Source organism: Propithecus coquereli, unplaced genomic scaffold (assembly GCF_000956105.1).
Source record: "Propithecus coquereli isolate 6110/MARCELLA unplaced genomic scaffold, Pcoq_1.0 Scaffold35, whole genome shotgun sequence".
NCBI classification, from domain to species: domain Eukaryota; kingdom Metazoa; phylum Chordata; class Mammalia; order Primates; family Indriidae; genus Propithecus; species Propithecus coquereli.
In genome coordinates, this window is record NW_012149174.1 from 2,564,542 (window position 1) to 2,570,541 (window position 6,000).

The following is a 6,000-nucleotide window of genomic DNA, read 5'->3' on the forward strand; positions in this document are numbered from 1 at the left end:
TTGGTAGCAGTGCACAAAAGGAGAGCCTTGAATCAGAGAGGCTAGCCAGGAAGTAATTTCAGCAACTAAGGCATAGTGTAATGAGTGCCTGACCTACAGAGGTAGCGGGTGGATTGGTGAGAGACAGATATGAGTCTTTCCAAGAAAGAATGAATAGAAATTGGTGAAAAATGATTGAGGGATAAAGAACAAGGACAGGGAAGATTTAACACTGACAACAAGCAATACAGTAAGGTAGTTAGGGGCTTTGAAATCAGACTGACTTGAGTTTAAACGCTGATTTGCATCTATTAGTTATGTATACTACTTACACAACGAATCCATGCTCTCCGAACCTCGTATATGTAAAATGAAGATAATTCTAATTTTCACAGGGCTGTTTTATCACAGGGTAACCATTCAATAAATTGTATATGCATTTAATACACAGTTTCCCCATGTTTCCATGGCCCCTCAGCTTGAACACTCTTTCCTTTCTCTTTGGGCCAACTCCTTAATCCTCTCTTGGCCATCCTTAATCTCTTAAAACTCAGTTTATTATCAGCTCCCTGGGAAGCTTTCCCCTAAGCAGCCTCTAGTCTAATTACTACTTTAATAGCATGTACTACCAAGTATTGCAGTTATCTGTTTATCCTATCTGCCTCATGTCCCTCCCCGCATTGAACTGGGAGTTCCTCCTTGACAGAAGAAATTGAGTCACATTTATCTTCTCATTCCTAATATTACCATAATTAGCACATAGTAGGCTTTGGAATTTTTGTTAAATCATGAGTAAAATACATAAATATATAAACCCAGCTACTTAAGAAATTTTTCCACCTATAATCCCTTCCAAATCAGTCTAGTCACACTTTAAATTCAGCAAATTTTATTATTTCAGAAAGAATGTCTCTCTCCTACATATACTACACCATCATCACTATCTATCCAGTTTGAAGGCAATGGTTTAGACACATGGATCCCAATACATGATGCAATCTACTAGAAGTAAGCTTCTTGAGTACAGGGGCTATCCTTGAGTGCTCTATTTTCTGCATCTAATTCAGGACCCAGGACAGACTAGGTTCTGTCCAACATCTGTTAACCAGTCATTCAACAAATGGCATGGTATGTTTCCCACTACATACCAAGAAAGGCTAACCTACTACCTGAAGGAATTTTTGTTGACAAAATCCTCAACTACCTAGAAATATCAAATACTTACTAGAGTAAACATCTCTAAAAATAATAATCTATGCTGAGGGGTCTCCCTTTAAATTCATGAATACAAACCTCAAAACTGGGCCCTGAGAACTGCCTAACGTCCTGACATTTCCCTAGTTCGTTTATTCTCCCACTTTCCAGCATCACTATTCCATACTTTCTCCTCCCTCAGATTTTCACATTTCCTTCCTCATCCTCTCTCAGTTAATGATCTTGCTTTCTATTTCCTTCTATTCTGTTACTGTGGATCAGTTTTTCTCAACAGAGGTTTTACTGAACAGCCCCACCCTGGGGTATTTTGCAAGGATTTTGTGAGAGGTCTCTACCTCTAAATGCTGAAATGCCCCAGACTCAGTCCTTGAACAACTCCCTTGGATATCTTTCTCAAGGCTTTAAATATGATTTATACATTCACAACTCCCACATTTATGTCTTCAGTCCAGACTTCTCCTCTGAACTCCTATCATATTACCACTGCATACTGACATTTTCATTTGGAAATTTAACATATGAAAACTGAAAATGATTTCAAATATTACTTCCTCCTCTCCCCTATTACTCTGTGGTCTTTCCCATTTCACTAAATGACAGTTCTATTCTTCAGTTGCTCAGACCATAATCCTTGAAGTAACCCTTCACTCTTCTTCCACCTAAATGCTCTCGCTTGAAAACAAGTCTAGAATCCGATCATTTCACACTGCCTCCACTATTACCACCCTAATCCAAGTCACCTTGACCTTTAACCTAGATAAATGCAATGGCCTACTAAAGGTCTCATTATTTCTGCCCCCGCTGCACAGGCAACATAGCAATCAGACAGATCCTTTTAAAACACAAGTTAGATAAATTTAGTCCATACCTCATTCAAAGCAAACCCCATCTCATTCAAAATACTATAAAACCTAAAGTTCTCACAAAGTCCTACAAGGTCCTTTATAAATCACCTGGCCCCATTCCCCACCTGAGTATCTACTACTTGTCTCTCCCTTGCTCATTCTCTTCCAGCCAAACTAGCTGGTATGCTCCTGCCTCAGGGCCTCTGTGGCAGCGCTAATGGATCTTTCCACATGGCACCCTTCTGTATCACCTTTAGGTCTCTGCTCAAATACAGGCTTTTCTATGGCCATCAGTGCCATCTCCTGCTCCACTACCAGCATTTCCCATTCTCCTTCATTGCTTTATTTTTTTCTCTCTAGCATCTTTCACCACCTGACATAAACAGTCAGTCCTCCATATCCATGGGTTCTACGTCTTTGAATTCAACCAACCATGGATGGTGTGAATCTTGAAAAAGCCAGTCCTTCAAGATGGATCCTGAGTGGCTAACTGGGCATAAATTCAAAATGGAGCCAAGTGGCCATCTGCTGACTAGAGGTCACACACGTACTCTTCATTCCTGGAAGAGAAAGCATAACTTTGGGACTCTCATAACTTGTCTGTTCCCCTGGCCTAGGGCTGCCAGAAAGTCCCATTTGCCACCTAGACCTAACTAATAGACTGTGACCTACAGTCAATCTTAATGTCAACCAATCAGAACTAAACAAGTTTGCATCTTTCATTTACACAGCAGACAAGAGTGGGAAGCTGGACAGGAACTTTTTCTATAAAGAATAACTCCTCTCTGTGTTCTCCTGGGAGCTCAACTCCCTGGTTTGCAAACTGCTCTGGGAAATAAAGTCTTTCTTAATGTGATACTTCTTTCTCAACAGTTTCCATTAACAATGGAAAATACTTCGAAGAAAAAAAGTGTACTTAACATGTACAGATTTTTTTCCTTGTCATTATTCCTTAAACAATACAGTAAAACAACTATTTACATAGCATTTACACTGTATTAGGTAGTTGAAGTAATCTAGAGATGAGTCAAAGTATACAGGAAGATGTGTGTAGTTATATGCAAATACTATACCATTTTATATCAGAGAGTTGGGCATTTGACGATTGCAGTATCCCAGGGAGGTCCTGGAACCAATCGCCCAGGACACCAAGGGACAGGGGTAACTTTAAATTTTGTAGCAATGTCTTCTCTCCCATGTCCAAAGTGAACTTCATGATGGTACAGATTTTCATGCTTTTGTTCACTGTTCATTCTTTTGTTTATTGTTTGCCCAGTGCCTAGCACATAGCAGGTACTCAGTATTTGCGAAACTAATGAAATGAACCCATACTTGAAATGTGTTCACTATTCTAAAAACCCATATGAACAATCCCATTCTGTTCATTTTCCTCCAATTTTAAGTAACATATCTTTGAAAATCAAAGCACATGTTTAAATCTAGTGTAAAATTCTTCTCAACTACTACCCTCAGCCCAGCATTCTTATTTTCAAATACAAAATTCAACCAACAACTCCCTCTATGGAATTCACAAATAGTTCAGTTCAGAGCCAAGTACCCACAGTCTCAAGGACTCAAAAGATTTAACAAGTGAATTCTGGAAGGCCTTGGATGTTCAGTGGCTGTTTGAAAAGTCTCTAGGTTCTGATTATCCAAGACATGCTGTGCTTCCTCACACCTCAGAAAAATCTAGAATCAGCCCCGCTTCCTAGCTTCCGCGAGTTCAGGTATGATTTGAAAATAATCCGAAGTATAGCTAAAGTATGTGAAAGTGTTTTGCCAACAGAAAATGGCATTGTTAGCATTAAATATTATTAAAATGACACTTAAGGAATATCCTAAGAAGATAAATTGTCTGGAGGAAATACCCACCGAGTTCGGATACAATCGAACTGCTCTGTATAATATAATAATTATGGCTTAAATAACTGTTCCTCGAAAAATGCAGGTCCTGAACTGAACTCTAGAGTCTGCGATTCGATTCGAGGTTTCCTACCTTAATAAGGAACAGACATACTCCCCGAGAGAGACCGCACAGGCCACACCCTCCAGCCGGCCCAAGGGTTCTAAGGGCAGCGTATCCCCAGCCCCACCTCTGCCCGCAGGAACAACCTCCACTCGCCATCGCAACCCGTCGAGCGCTCTTCTAGGCAGCCACTCACCCCTCCTTCTTACCACACCTACCTGGCCCCTCCCCAACCCTCCTCCTCCAGGCATTTTCTCACACTAGGGGACAGACACACACGCGTACCCTACCCGAAGCGCCGGCTGCTCCTCCGGCTTCCCGCGCCGGTGGAGACGCTAGAATCCCGGGCTCCGGCGGAGCTGTGGGGTGGCGGGGCAAATTGCCTGCCTGACACAGTCCTGCGGAGGCGCGGGAGCAGGACTCCGGAAAGCCCGCGCAGCCGCAGAAAGCACCAGCGCGGAGGTCGGAGGCGAGTCCTGCTGCACTTCCGCCCTCCGGTATGCAGCGAAAGCAACCTGCAGCGCCACGGAGCCCTGGAAGCCCACCACAAGTCCAGTCACCCTCGGCGCCCAGGGATGACGTCATGAGACCCCACGTGGCCCGAACTCCGCCCTCAGTGTTCGGCCCAACCCTGTGAGGAGGTCGGAGCTGCTCTTGAGCATGCGCGGACGGAGCGGAGCGCTTGAATGTGGGGCCAAACCCCTAGAAGATCACAGGAGAGTCTCACTTCAAAGCATAGTGATTGGTGCTTTGAGAGGTTAATGTAACCGTTGTATAAGAACAGAGAATTTTAAAAATACTGAAACGCTGCCTCTCTAGAGCTTGATCACAGCATTCGTCCCTTCCTGGTATCACATAACAGTATTAATAATACATTAGTTTTCAAAGTGTTTTTACATCAATTTCTTCTCAACTTTGTTAGAACCACGGCAGGCATTAATAGCCGAATTTAACAGAACACTATATGAATACTGAACCCTCCCACCCATCCGAGAGTGCATATCTTTATCTTACTGTTAGTGAAAATAAGTAATTAGTAAACTTATTCCCAAAGGATGTAATTGGATCTACCCAGAAATCTTACCAAGCATTTAAGGTTTTTCTCTTAATTACACATGCCCTAAAGCCATACATCCTAAGTAAATACTCTGCTGAGACTGGAAACAGGTTCCTGATAATTGAGAAGGTAAGGAAAAATTTAGTAGTAGCCACAGGATTCTTTTTAAAAGAAAAATCTTCTTGGAAGTTGACTAGTACAATGATTTTCAAGTGGTGAATTGCAATCCATTGGTGGATCATTAAATCGAGTTAGTGGATCATGACTAGCATCTTTTTAAATGAAATAAAGTAGAAAAATATCAGCATGTTTCACACATATAAAGGGTGTCAACTTAAAAATCACACAATCTATGAATTTGGAAGAGCTTTATTTCTTCTAAATGGTTATAGCCTGCAAGATGGCCATTGTATCAGGCTGGGAAGGGGAGCCTCTGGCAAAGACCAGAGACAGGTGCTTGGAAGGAGGAGGGGTTGGGGCAGGGATTTATGATAAATAGGTTGGCCATGTATACATATTCAACAAGTTACAGGAGGAGCTATGAATATTCATGAAGGCGCTCCTGCCATATGCATATTGAACAACATGCATGTAACAAACAACCTATGTTCAATTTGGGGTGAAGACTTAACATTTAAATGTATTACAATTAGGACCTATACGTCAAAACTTTTTTTCAGTACACCAAGTCACTCAGGTGTGAAGCCTCTATAAAACCTGCCAGAACCAGTCCCTGGACGGTGGTCTTCTTAGCAGGAAAAACTTACTGAAGTCAGTCTCTTCTCCAATCAAAGCTGTCATTATGGCTTGTGGAATGGGCGTCTGGCAGTGAGCTGCAAATTATTTTAATATCGCTTATCTCGAGGCCAAGGCCAGTGCTTGCTTAGCTGCTAGAGAAAAAGAAAAACCTTGTGGCAGTTAAGACATAGTTTATTCTT

General features: G+C 42.0%; 1 protein-coding gene across 6 annotated transcripts in view; it reads right to left on the reverse strand.

Annotated features, from left to right (window-relative positions):
- Window positions 1–4,589, reverse strand: part of ATG5 (autophagy related 5) — a 126,646-nt gene extending 122,057 nt beyond the window's left edge. For 4 of the 6 annotated variants that reach the window (XM_012651207.1, XM_012651206.1, XM_012651203.1 and 1 more), the window contains exon 1: window positions 4,291–4,589. The gene's annotated coding sequence lies outside the window, so the exon portion shown is untranslated. Of the gene's footprint in view, window positions 1–2,471; window positions 2,502–4,290 lie in introns of those variants that run through there. The other 2 variants (XM_012651202.1, XM_012651204.1) reach the window with 2 other exon arrangements.
- Window positions 4,590–6,000: the final 1,411 nt, after the last annotated feature.